Genomic DNA, 12,944 nt, shown 5'->3' with positions numbered 1-12,944 from the left:
GTACTTTGGATAATAATTATCACATTCCACCATCATTAATAACCTCATGCCTCCTCCCTTCCCCTCCAACCCCTCTGCCCTATCTAGAGCTTGTTGTTCCTCCCATCTCCCACTCTCTATCCCACTATGAATCAGCCTCCTTATATCAAATAAAACATTCAGCATTTGGTTTTTTGGGATTGGCTAACTTAGCATTATCTTTTCTAACTCCATCCATTTACCTGCAAATGCCATGATTTTATTTTCTTCTATTGCTGAGTAATATTCCATTGTATGTGTGTGTGTGTATGTGTGTGTGTATACATACACACACACACATACACACACACACCCCACAGTTTTTAATCCATTCATCTATCGAAGGGCATCTAGGTTGGTCCCACAGTTTAGCTATTGTGAATTGTGCTGCTGTAAACATTGATGCATCTGTGTCCTGTAGTATACTGTTTTTAAGTCCTTTGGATATAGATTGAGGAGATGGACAGCTGGGTCAGATGGTGGTTCCATTCTCAATTTTCCAAGTAATCTCCATACTGCTTTCCATATTGGCTGCACCAATTTCCAGTCCTATTAGCAGTGTATGAGTGCCTTTTTCTCCCACATTCTAGCCAACACTTATTGTGGTTTGTATCCATAATAGCTGCCATTCTGATGAGTGAGATGAAATCTTAGAGTGGTTTTGATTTGCATTTCTCTAATAGCTAGTAATGATGAACATTTTTTGATGTATTTGTTGACTGATTGTATATTATCTTCTGAGAAGTGTCTGTTCAGGTCCTTGGCCCATTTATTGACTGGGTTATTTTTTTTTTTTGGTGTTTAGCTTTTGAGGTTTTTTATATACCCTAGAGATTAGTGCTATATCTGATGTGTGAGGGGTAAAGATTTGCTCCCAAGATGTAGGCTTTCTATTCACCTCACAGATTGTTTCTTTTGCTGAGAAGAAAGAAACTTTTTAGTTTGAGTCCATCCCATTTATTGATTCTTGATTTTAATTCTGGCACCAAAAGAGTCTTATTAAGGAAGTTGGAGCCTAATCTCACATGATGGAGATTAGGGTCTACTTTTTCTTCTATTAAATGCAGAGTCTCTGGTTTTATTCCCAGGTCCTTGATCCATTTTGAGTTGAGTTTTGTGCATGGTGAGAGATAGGGGTTTAATTTCATTTTGTTGCATATGGATTTCCAGTTCTCCCAGCACCATTTGTTGAAGATGCTATCTTTTCTCTAGTGCATGTTTTTGGTACCTTTGTCTAATATAAGATAATTGTAGTTTTGTGGGTTAGTCTCTGTATCCTCTGTTGTGTACCATTGGTCTATTAGTCTGTTTTGGTGTCAATACCATGCTGTTTTTGTTACTGTTGCTCTGTAGTATAGTTTAAGGTCTGATATAGTGATGCCCCCTGCTTCACTCTTCTTGCTAAGGATTGCTTTAGCTATTCTGGATCTCTTATTTTTCCAGATGAATTTCATGATTGCTTTTTCTATTTCTATGAGGAATGCCATTGAGATTTTGATTGGAATTGCATTCAATCTATATAGCGCTTTTGGTAGTATGGTCATTTTGATAATATTAATTCTGCCTATCCAAGAACAAGGTCGATCTTTCCAGAAATAGTAAATGAATTCAGCAAAGGAGCAGGATATAAATCAATACCCATAAATCAAAGGTATTTCTGTATATCAGTGACAAAGCCTCTGAGAAGGAAATGAGGAAAACTACTCCATTCACAATAACCTCAAAAAAAAATGATACTTGAGAATCAATGAAAGAAGTCAAAGATCTATACAATGAAAACTACAGAACCCTAAAGAGAGAAATCAAAGAAGATCTTAGAAGGTGGAAAGATCTACACATTCCCTTCTTAAAAGGAATTTATATTCTTCAAGAACTTTTTCTTGTTCTCAGCTTGTTGTTTTAATCGTATCCTATTCCCATTTCAAGGATATAATATCCTCCCCGAGGACATTTATTATAGCTTTTTAAAATATATCTCAGGGAGGATATTTATTATATCTTTTCAGAAAGTGTTACCCTGCCCACTGTATTATCTCTTTTTCCTCTATTTGCTTTTCCTTCTTCCTCCTCTTTTTAAAAGTTTTGTTTTGGAGTCTCTCGTTCTTGTTAGCAGTTTATCTGAAACATCTGGTGTCCTCTGATCATCGTGCTGGTGAAATTCCCCAAAGCTGACAGGCAGCTCTGTTGTGAACAGGTGGGTGGCCTTTGGGCCTCATGCCAACAGCACTGGTTGGCAAGCCAGCTTTTGCACTGAGGGAGTCAGATTTGAAGATTTCACTGGACAACTCATTTTATCCTAAGACGAGTCCTATACCATTACAGTGAAATTGGTGGTTTAAATTGGAAAGACAGGGAGCTGAGGGCACATGATGCTCTTGGTGTTTGGTGTGCGGATCCTCTCAGTTCCTCCATACTGTGGTGCCTGTGCTTGTGCATCTGAGTTTTTGGAGAACTGAAAGGGTTTCAGTTCCTGCAGTCAGCCCCAGCTAGATACCAATGTTTTGGTTCCACAGCTCTTTTGAATCTGTTGTCCTCTTCTTATCCACTTTTTATCTTCCAAAGAATTCGTGCACTGTTTCATCTACCATTGCCTCATATATCTTTTTAGAAATCTGTGTATTGTCCTTTAGCTGTTTTGGGTGAGAGAAAAAATAGATGTGTGTGGTCATATTTTTAAGTTGTATTTGATTACCTTAGTACCAAATTTCCACCCTTTTCTGTACTCATCTAGATTGACTTTACTTACTAGAACAAAATAAAATTGCAGTGTTTTCAGAAAGATAATTATATATCTCAGTCTACCTACAAAAAAAATTACATTTTTGTAGACAGTTTAACTGTTGGATTCTCTACTTGGATAAAAATTTGGAATGTTGTCTTCGATGACTGTCTTGATTCTCTTTGTGGTAGATGGTTCCTCTGGCAGGACCCAGATGAGGGTCTAGACCTGTGGGCTCCAGCTGCCTCTTCGAAACAGAGTGAAGACATAAAGCATGGTTAAAAATAACAAATGAATATGAAAGAGGAGTAGTTAGAGCAGCCCATTCACAATTAAGTATAAAGTAAGGTTGCTTTATCTTTAATGCCAAGTTTTTTAAACAGCACAGTTAAATGGTAAGGTGAGCATGCCCAGAAACCTGCCTTGGGAGCATGTGCAAAACCTAGCCCCGCCCAACTCCTCCTTTGAAGGTGGAAATGGAGTTGCCTGCCCCTTGAGCCGGTACTGGTTAATGGAAGTGAACCAGGAACTAACAATAGGCTGCTGCCTTTTCATTTGTTTGGCCAGCGATTTATCATTCTGTCTCATCCAGAAGGTGTAAGATTTCCATTGCAAATAGAGATTGTGGAGAGGGGTCAGCAGCTGGACTAGGGGAGTAAGATGTTACTTTTCCTGGTGGTCCTTTGGATTTTGCTTCGCTTTCCAACGTCCTGTGCAAACAGAAGCATGGCTGATGGTTCTTAGGAGAAAAATACATGAATAGTCTTTTAATTGGTTCCTTGATCATTCTTTTCTCTTTTATTACAATTTTAGCTTTTAAGTGACTCGGCTGCCTTCTCTACTATTTGGTCATGAATTTCTGTTTTTCCTTCTCAACAAGGATTGTTCTGGGGACCCAAGTGCTGTCAGCTTTTATAAGGAATGTTGGTTACTTTATATGAAATAGGATGGAAGGAGGTTGATTAAACCCTGTGAAATGAGAGACAGTTGGGGAATTCTGGGAAAGATGGCCATGGACAAAGATTCGTGGGATCACAATGTACTTCTACAATATTTGTGAGAGGGATGTGTGAGATAAGGATCAGATTTTTTTTTAAATAGCATCAGGTATCAACCAGCACTAATGAGTGAAAGCTAAAGGGAGGCAGCTTGAAAGTCTTTGCAAGAAAGGATTTTGTTCATAACTATGACTTCACAAATAATGACTCTCCCAGGATTCTCTGAATTTCCCCTCTGAGAGTGGACCATTTGAGTAGAACCAGAGTATCAAAGAAGAAATTTTAAAGTCTAGTAAAAATTTATATGTGGATTTTTCAAAATGCTACAAATAGTTGATTCTTTGCTGTCTTTAAACAATATACAGTAATCACAAGAAAAGTTCCTTCTGTTCTTTGTGTCATTAGTTCTTGGCCTTACTCAAACCTAAGTGATGATGTGGAGGAAGAAAGCACACAAGATAACATGGCTATTAGCTTCCAGTTTAGAGGCTTGTCCTGGCAAACATTTCTTCTCTTTTCATGAGGTATAAAAATATAACCAAAACCCATCAGGACAGATTTTATATGGCTAAAAATTCATGATTTCATGAAAATAGGAAAGAGTATTTCTGATTTTTCTTAAAGTTCTCAAATACATCTAAATAGTAGATAGAAAAGACAGTGGAATGAGATTACCATCATTACCCTAAGTACACATATAAAGACACAACTAGGGGCTGGGGATGTGGCTCAAGCAGTAGCGCGCTTGTCTGGCATGCATGCAGCCCGGGTTCGATGCTCAACATCACATACAAAAAAAGATGTTGTGTCCGCCGAGAACTAAAAAATAAATATTTAAAAATCTCTCTCTCCCCTCCCTCCCTCCCTCCCTCCCTCCCTCCCTTCCTCTCCCTGTCCCTCTCCCCCCCCTCTCTCTCTCTCTCTTCAAAATAGACACAACTGATGTGACTCTGTATACAACCAGAGATATGAAAAATTGTGTACCATATGTGTAATATGAATTATAGTGCATTCTGCTCTCATATATAACAAATTAGAATTAAAAATAATTTTTTTAAAAAGATTTTAAAAAGTGGGAAAATCAGAAACTAATATCGTTCCATGCTGTACATATCACTTCCCTTTCTCAAGTACAATCTGGCACAAAATGTGTTGAGAAGAGATTCCCCTCCAAAAAAAAAAAATCCACTGGGGCTGGGGATATAGCTTAGTTGGAAGAGTACTTGCCTCACACGCACAAGGCTCTGGGTTCAATCCCCAGCACCACCAAAAAAAAAAAACCCAAAATCTGATATTACATCCAATGGCATGAACAAGATTTAAAAAGCCACATAACCATAATGAGAGCACAAAGCACACAAAAGGCTTTCTAGATTCCAATCTAGGAAAAAAAAAAACATATCCCAAGGAAGGAGAACAATGTTCTTGCAATTACTTTTCTCTACGGAGTGTCTTAGTATGGTGATGAATGACCTTTTTTAACCCCCAGCACTGAGGATTGAACTGAGGAGTGCTCTACCACTGAGCTACATCTGCAGTCATTAATGTTTGTTTTGTTTTTATTTTTCTTGAGACAGAGTCTCACCAAGTTGCCCAGGCTCTCCTCAAACTTACCATTCTCCTACTTGTCAACCTCCTGAGTAGCTAGGATTATAGGCATGCACTATTGTACTGGCTACAAATTATATGTTTTTAAATCAGGAAATTGTCATTTAGAGAATATTATTCCCATAAGTTTTTTCTATATAAATTATTATAGAGCAAGCTTCACACAACCAATTGAAGAGACATTATCATCAATAGATTATCCTATATTGTAGTTAATTGTATGGAAAAGAAACAATGTAGCAAAAATGAAATCATGAAAACAAAGACATTTCACATAGTAATGTAGATTAAAATGTCATCCAACTATAAATTCCCCCAAAATGCATGGACCAAGATCCTACCCAAGATTGAGACTTGAGGAAGGACTGACTGTATCCTTTAAAGGCACAAACTCATTTTTTCTTCTCTGTGGTACCCTGTGCCACACTGTAAAGAAGCCCAGGCTATCTTGCTGGAGGGAGAGTCCTTTTGAAGAAAGCCCCTGACATATGAAAGACCACATGGAAAGGGAGACTACATAAAGCCAACAGTCAGCACCTTAGTTCCGGACATACAAAGACATCTCAGACCTTGTAGTCTAAATCAGGCATGTGCTGTATGGGTGAGCCTAGGTGACACTGGAGCAGAACCTTGGTTAAAGTCTTGACTTACAAAATTATGAGAAATAAAATGGTTGTTTGTTTGGTAGTGGGGATTGAACTCAGAGGCTCTCGACCACTGAGCCACATCCCTAGCCCTATTTTGTATTTTATTTAGAGACAGGGTGTCACTGAGTTGCTTAGTGCCTCGCCATTACTGAGGCTGGCTTTGAACTCTCGATCCTCCTACCTCAGCCTCCTGAGCCACTGGAATTACAGGTGTGCACCACCACTCCTGGCAAATGGTTATTTTTTAAAGCCACTAAATTTTGGAATTTTTAAAAATATAACAATAGATAACTAAAACACTGTTTATTGATGATTTGTAGGGCTTTTATTTAATGACCAGTTTTATTAAAGAATACCCCATTTATTTCTACTGTGATCAGCAAACAAACTGAAATTCAATATTTAAAATTTTTTGCCAAGAATATAACCTATCTTGCAAGTTTCCATGAGGACTAGAAAAGAATATATATTCTGGAGTTGTTGGGCATTGTCAGTCAATGTCAATAAGGTTAAGGTGGTTGATAGTTTTGTTCAGACTCTTGTGTATCATTAGTGATTTTTTTTATAGTGTTACTATCAGTTGTTAAAAGGGTGTTAAAAATTCAAAGTATAGATTTGTCTCTTCAGTTTTGTCAGCTTTCATATATTTGGGGCATATAAATGTTTGGTTGTATGGTGTCATGTTTCTGTGTTCTTAAAAACACATTATGGTATTATGAAATGTCTTTCTTATCTCTTATAAAACTCTTTATCTTGAATTAAATTCATCTGATGTTAGTATAGCCTCTGCATTCTTCTTGGCTTACTTTTCATGATGTATTTTTATCTATTTCTTGTTTTCGTTCTATTCATATTTTTATTTAATGTAATTAAATAAAATTACATTAAATAAAAATTAAATTTTATTTAATTTATCCATTAGCATTTAGCTTTATTGCTTTACATTATTGTTTTAGCAATGTTTCCAGGAATTATGAAATGCATTCTTTAATTTATCACAGTTTTCATAATTTAAATTGTGATACTTTCTCACATCTCCCCAAGTCCTTTGTGCTTTGTCGTCATACATATTACAGCTGTATACTCTATGTTTTTTACCTTAGTCATGTTTCCAAGAAATTAAAAGAATAAGTATGTATACATATTGCCTTTTATATTTACCTACATTTTAGTACTTCTAGTACTTTTCATTTCTGTTTATGGTGCATTGTCTTTAAAAATATCTACCCCAAATTCTCCACATTCCTGTATCATGTTGCTTCTCTCATTATGAAGTAATATCTATTTCCCACCTGCTGAGTCTGGGCTGGTCTTTTGTCTTGTTTTAATGAACAAAATATATTTTTGGTGAAAGTGATGCCATGCCAATCCTAGACCTAACACCTTGGGAAGGTATATACCTTCTACTTTTATCCTCTAGAAATCTAATCAACAAATAAAAAATTTTAGAATGACTGAATGACTAAAAGCATTTGAGGAGATAAGCTGACCCAACCAGTTGAGCTAGCAGACATGTAAAGAAAGCTATTTTGTCAGTTCTACCTTTGGTTAAACAATCCCTGCTAAAGGAAACCACATAAGCACTAATAAATACCTAGAGCAAAGGACCCATCAGGTTACGTAAAGCCAAATCATAGAATAAGGAGAAATAACAAAGAATTTTTATTTTAAACCATTAAGTTTATTACACAGTAAACTAAAACACACAGTGCATCTGTTTCTACCTGATGGATCATCTCCTTTTATCCTGAAGAGGTTCTTTTAGCATTGTTAATAGTAGAGATCTATTGGTATTGAATTTTCTTACTTTTTATTTATTTGAAAATGTCTATTCTGCTTTCAGTTTTGAAGAGTACTTATCCTGGATTAGCAGTTTTTGTCTTCTAGCACCTTAAACCTTTCCATTAACTTAAATCTCTCATTTCTGATAAGAAGTCAGCTATCATTTTAGTCATTTTTACCTATGCGTAACACACCACTTTTTTCTAATTGCCTTCAAGACCTTTTTCCTCCTAATTGATTATTTACAGTTGACTCTGATGCATCTAGATGTGATTTGCTTTGTAACTAACTTTAGTATTCACTGAGTTTCCTAAATCTGTTAACATCTTTTTTGTTAATTTGAGATAATTTTAGCCATCATTGTCTTAAATATTTTTTCTGTACAATTTATGCCTTTATTCTTCTAGAAATCTAATTATATGTATGTTAGGTCACTTTGTAATGATAGTAACCAAGTCTCTATTTTTTTTCTTTCTGATTTTTAGACCAGATAATTTTTATTGGTCTATCTCCAAGTTAACTTTTTGCTGTTTTTGCACTATAAAATCTGATGATAGATTTGTTTCATGAATTTTTCATTTCGAATACTATACTTTTTATTTCTTTTAAAAAAATTTTTTCATTTATATGTTGACACCCATATCTACTTATTCATTATGATTAAGCTTTTCTTTAATTCCTTGAAATTAGTTATAAAAACTTTTTAAATTTTTTTTTCTGCTAATCCTGTCAGTTCACGGAACTTTTTTTTATATGTGACATTTTCTCTTGTGGTTCTCATTTTTCTATCTTCTTTGCATTCTGGCAAAATTTAATGATATTCTACATGCCTATAATCCCATCGACTCAGGAGGCTAAGGCAGGAGGATCAAGAGTTCAAAGCTAATAAATTATGCATGGCACACATTGTTTAATTTTGCATGTAACTTCTTTTTAGTGTGTCAATGAGGTTTCAGTGACATTGTCACCCAACATTTGGCCTTTGTTGTTCAGGGAATGCCTTCATGATTTTAATACTGGTTTTCCTATTCAGACTGTGGATTGGGTTTGAATATACTGTTATCAACCACCTGGTCTTTTAATTACTCGTCCCAGTAAATTTATAGTTTGTGAAGCATTTGTTTCTCAGATTCATGACACTGTTAGAACCTGAAGTAGTAGCTGATGGGTATCTGTGAATTCTTTTTTTTTTTTTTTTACTTGAAGTAGATTGTCTGAAATAGGCATATTCTCCTCTGTGTTTATCCAAACCTCCCTGTCATGTGCACTACAAGTTACAATTTGTAAGTTACTGTATTAAAATTCTGTCTGTTCATGGTTCTAGAAGAGTGATATTCTCTCCCAAACACTGGTTACTACAGCAGCATTTTTAATGTTGTAAAATAAGAATAAGGGCTCTGAAGGCCAAAGATTTTAAAAAGTCATTTTACAAATGTTACGTTAAATTAAAACTGAGCTTTGCTGTAATACTGTTTTCTCTTCAAAATGTGATGGTACAGGAAAGGTGTTATATGAAGGGGTGATATTGCAGGGGAGCATTTTAAATTGCAGAAGTAAAAAAGTTATAATATTTATAATTTTGATGAGTTTATTTTTATAGGGAAGATTTTTCTCCCCTGAAATTTTTTCTGGAATAGCAAAATGTTTCCATTATTAAAAAATTGAAATTGTTAAAAAAAAAAGAGTTCAAAGCTAGCCTCAGCAACTAAGGGATGCACTTAGCAACTCAATGAGAGCCTATATCTAAATAAAATGCAAAAAAGGGCTGAGGTTGTGGCTCAATGGTTAAGCACCCCTGGGTTCAATCCCTGGTACCAAAAAAAAAAATTTAAATTATATTCTGGTCATTTATAGATGATACATCATAGGAAGTCTGGATTATATTGTCTTCCTATAAAGGATATTCTGTTTTATGTCTCATGCAGGCTAATTACTGGTGAATTGTTTTGATCATATTAGATTTGGTATTATTATTATTATTATTATTATTATTATTATTATTATTATTATTATTATTATTATTTGGTACCAGAGATTGAACTCAGGGTACTCAATTACTGAGCCACATCCCCAGACCTGTTTTGTATTTTATTGAGAGACAAGGTCTTGCTGAGCTGCTTTAGCACCTCGATTTACTAAGGCTGGCTTTGAGCTCGTGATCCTCTTGCTTCATCTACCTGAGTCACTGGGATTATAAGCATATTCCACCTCACCTTACTAGGTTTGGTATTTTTCTTTATTTCCATATTTCATGGTGCATTATACTTGTACATAATGGTGGGATTTGTTGTTATGTTTTCATACATATGTACAATATAGTGATAAAACTTAGCCAATATCATTCTCGAGTATTTCTCTTTTGCCTGCTTTCCTCTCTCCCCTGATCCCTTTCCTCTATTCTACTGATCTCCCTTTGATTGTCGTCAGATTCCTTTCACACACACACACCTTTCTTTTCCTTTTTTCTTTCTGGCTGCCACATACATTTTCAGCATGAATCAATTTTGATTTCAAATTTAGGTCTACCATTTTTCCTTTACTCTTTTGTGTGTGGTTCTTTTTGCTAAGGTTTATTCCTGAACTCTTAATTAAGTACCTGATATATTAATGAAGCTGCTGCAACCTGACTCTGCTGGAAACCATTTCTTCCAACATTGCCATTTAGCATCATCTTCAGTCTCCTTTATAGTAGTCAAACTCTGCTAAGCCTTAAAGAGTCTCATCTGGTACATTCATATAAAAAATGAATTTCCTCCAGGCTTTTAGTATTCTCTCTCTAACACACACATAATTACATTGCACCCACCATAAATAGCTCAGACATTCTTGTCCACAAAATTCCAACCACTATGATAATCTTGCACTTTGATAATTTTCTCCTTAACTCAGTATGACCACCATCTTACTTGAGCTTCATCTCCCTAATTGTGTTTTGTGCAACAGGCCTACAGTCATGTCTGAAATTAATACCTGAAAATGTTTAGTTTTTCTAGTTTTATACTCTTTTGTGTCAGGAAAACAAATCAAGTACATTAGATCTATAACAGTTTCAAGTAAAAATACTAACTTACTTATATCTTTGCCAATCAATAGTGGTAGACACTTAGGTCAACTTACATAGAAACTGCAACATCTTATATACTCAACAACAATTTCATTGTCCATGGAACGAAAAATTAATTGAAAGAGTAAACCCCAAAATGGATATCTGAAAAATAAACTGGTCAAAATTAGTAAGGCAATCAGACTTATATAATCATATATTTTACCAATAGCACTAGCTTAAAAGTATGAGTCTACAATAACTAGAAAAATACATGTTAATGGCTAGAGTCATAAAAGTTTCTATTATGATAGGCAGTCTCTTATGATGCTTTAATATTATATGATAGTTGTGAAATGATTACAAACTAATAATGAACATAATCTATTTGCAGATTAAAATGTTCTTCCCTGTATTATCTACAAAGTTTAGATAAACCTCAAAATGCCCTGGAAAAGTAATTTCTTAAGTCTCATCAAAATGAACTGCCAGGTTTTTTCCTACATTTGACATGACACAGTGCCAAGATTTCTAGTCCTGAATACACACTTTCTATAGGGAAGAGACTTTTATCTTGGCATTTAATAGATCATTTATCTCATTTCATACAGCCAATTTTAGTCGTAAGAAAAGAAATGTTTATGTATTTATTCTGCTGACTTTAATCTATAATCTAATCAGGGATCAACAAACTTTTCTTGAAAAGAGACTGATAATAAATATATTAGACTTTGTAGGCAAGTCTTCATTGCCACTCAAGTGCCAGTGTAGCACAAAACAGCCTAGACTGTGGGTAAATAAGTTTCTGTGTTCTAATAAAACTTTGTTTACAAAAGTAAGTGTTATTGTTGGACATCGTGGTGTGCTCCAACAGTCACAACTACTCAGAAAGCTGAGGCAGGAAGATTACTTGAGCCTAGGAGTTTAGGCCAGCCTGGGAAATAAGAGAGAGAGGGGGGGAGGGAGGGGAGAGAAGAGAGAGGAGAGAGAGGGAGGGAGAGAGAGAGAGAGGGGAAAGAATGAAAGAAGGAAGGAAAGAAGGGAGGGAGGGAGGGAAAAAAGGAATAAAGAGAACAATTTAAAAAAAAAAAACAGTGTCAGGATCATCACTGTTCCAGAGTATTAATGTTTATGCTCACAATAGATGTTTGGCTAGGCTGTATACATACATACATACATGCATACATGAAAGCAATTCTGTTCTTTTGTTTGCTTTCTTTTATTTTCTCCATTTTTTTGTTGATACATTATAGTTGTAAATCATGGCAGTATTTGTTGTTACATATTTCCACATGCACAATATAACACTCCAGTTTGGCCTATATCATTCCCTAGTATTTTCCCTTCACTCCTCCATCTCCTGGTCCCTTTCCTACACTCTACTGATCTCCTTTTGATTTTCACTTTCTTTTCCTTTTTCCTCTCTTGCTTCCACATCCGAGAGAAAACATATGCTCCCTTGATCTTATGAGCTTAGCTTATTTTGTGTAACAGAATGTTCTCAAGTTTCATCCGTTTTCCAGCAAATGACATAATTCATCTTTATGGCTGAATAAAGCTCCATTGTGTGTATATGCCACATTTTCTTTATTTATTCATCCTTGATAAGCACCTAGTTTGGCAACTGTGAATTGTGCTGCTATAAACATGGGTATGCATGTACTACTCTAGTATTATGACTTTAATTCTTTAGGATAAACATTGATTAGTTGTATAGCTGGGTTATATGGTGGTTTCCTGCCTAGTCTTTTGAGGAACCTCCATACTGATTTCAATAGTGGTTATATTCATTTACAATCCTATCAACAGAGAAAAAAGTGTCCCTTCTTCTCCACATTTTCTCTAGCATTTATTATTGTTCATATTCTTTTTTTTAAGTAGTTGGACACAATACCTTTATTTTTATGTATTTATTTTTAATGTGGTGCTGAGGATCAAACCCAGGGCCTCCAACGTGCTAGACAAGCAATCCGCTGTTTTTTTTTTTTTTTAAAGGGCGGGGGGGGGGAGAGAGAGAGAGAGAGAGAGAGAGAATTTTAACATTTTTTTTTATTTCTTAGTTTTCGGCAGACACAACATCTTTGTTTGTATGTGGTGCTGAGGATCGTCGAACCTGGGCCGCCCGCATG

The 12,944-nt window shown here is 35.4% G+C and overlaps 1 protein-coding gene and 1 long non-coding RNA gene across 7 annotated transcripts in view; one reads left to right on the top strand and one right to left on the bottom strand.

The window, feature by feature from the left end:
• Positions 1–12,944, top strand: part of LOC144373879 (transport and Golgi organization protein 1 homolog) — a 168,719-nt gene that overhangs the window by 91,370 nt on the left and 64,405 nt on the right. The gene's annotated exons all lie outside the window — the stretch shown is intronic.
• Positions 7,517–12,944, bottom strand: part of LOC144373880 (uncharacterized) — a 74,145-nt gene continuing 68,717 nt past the window's right edge. The window contains exon 3 of the long non-coding RNA XR_013433447.1: positions 7,517–7,549. This is a non-coding gene — a long non-coding RNA (uncharacterized LOC144373880). The remainder of the gene's footprint in view (positions 7,550–12,944) is intronic.

This window comes from Ictidomys tridecemlineatus, unplaced genomic scaffold (genome assembly GCF_052094955.1).
Source record: "Ictidomys tridecemlineatus isolate mIctTri1 unplaced genomic scaffold, mIctTri1.hap1 Scaffold_52, whole genome shotgun sequence".
NCBI lineage: Eukaryota > Metazoa > Chordata > Mammalia > Rodentia > Sciuridae > Ictidomys > Ictidomys tridecemlineatus.
The sequence above is the reverse complement of the archived record's forward strand: the minus strand, read 5'-3'. Positions and strand labels throughout refer to the sequence as shown.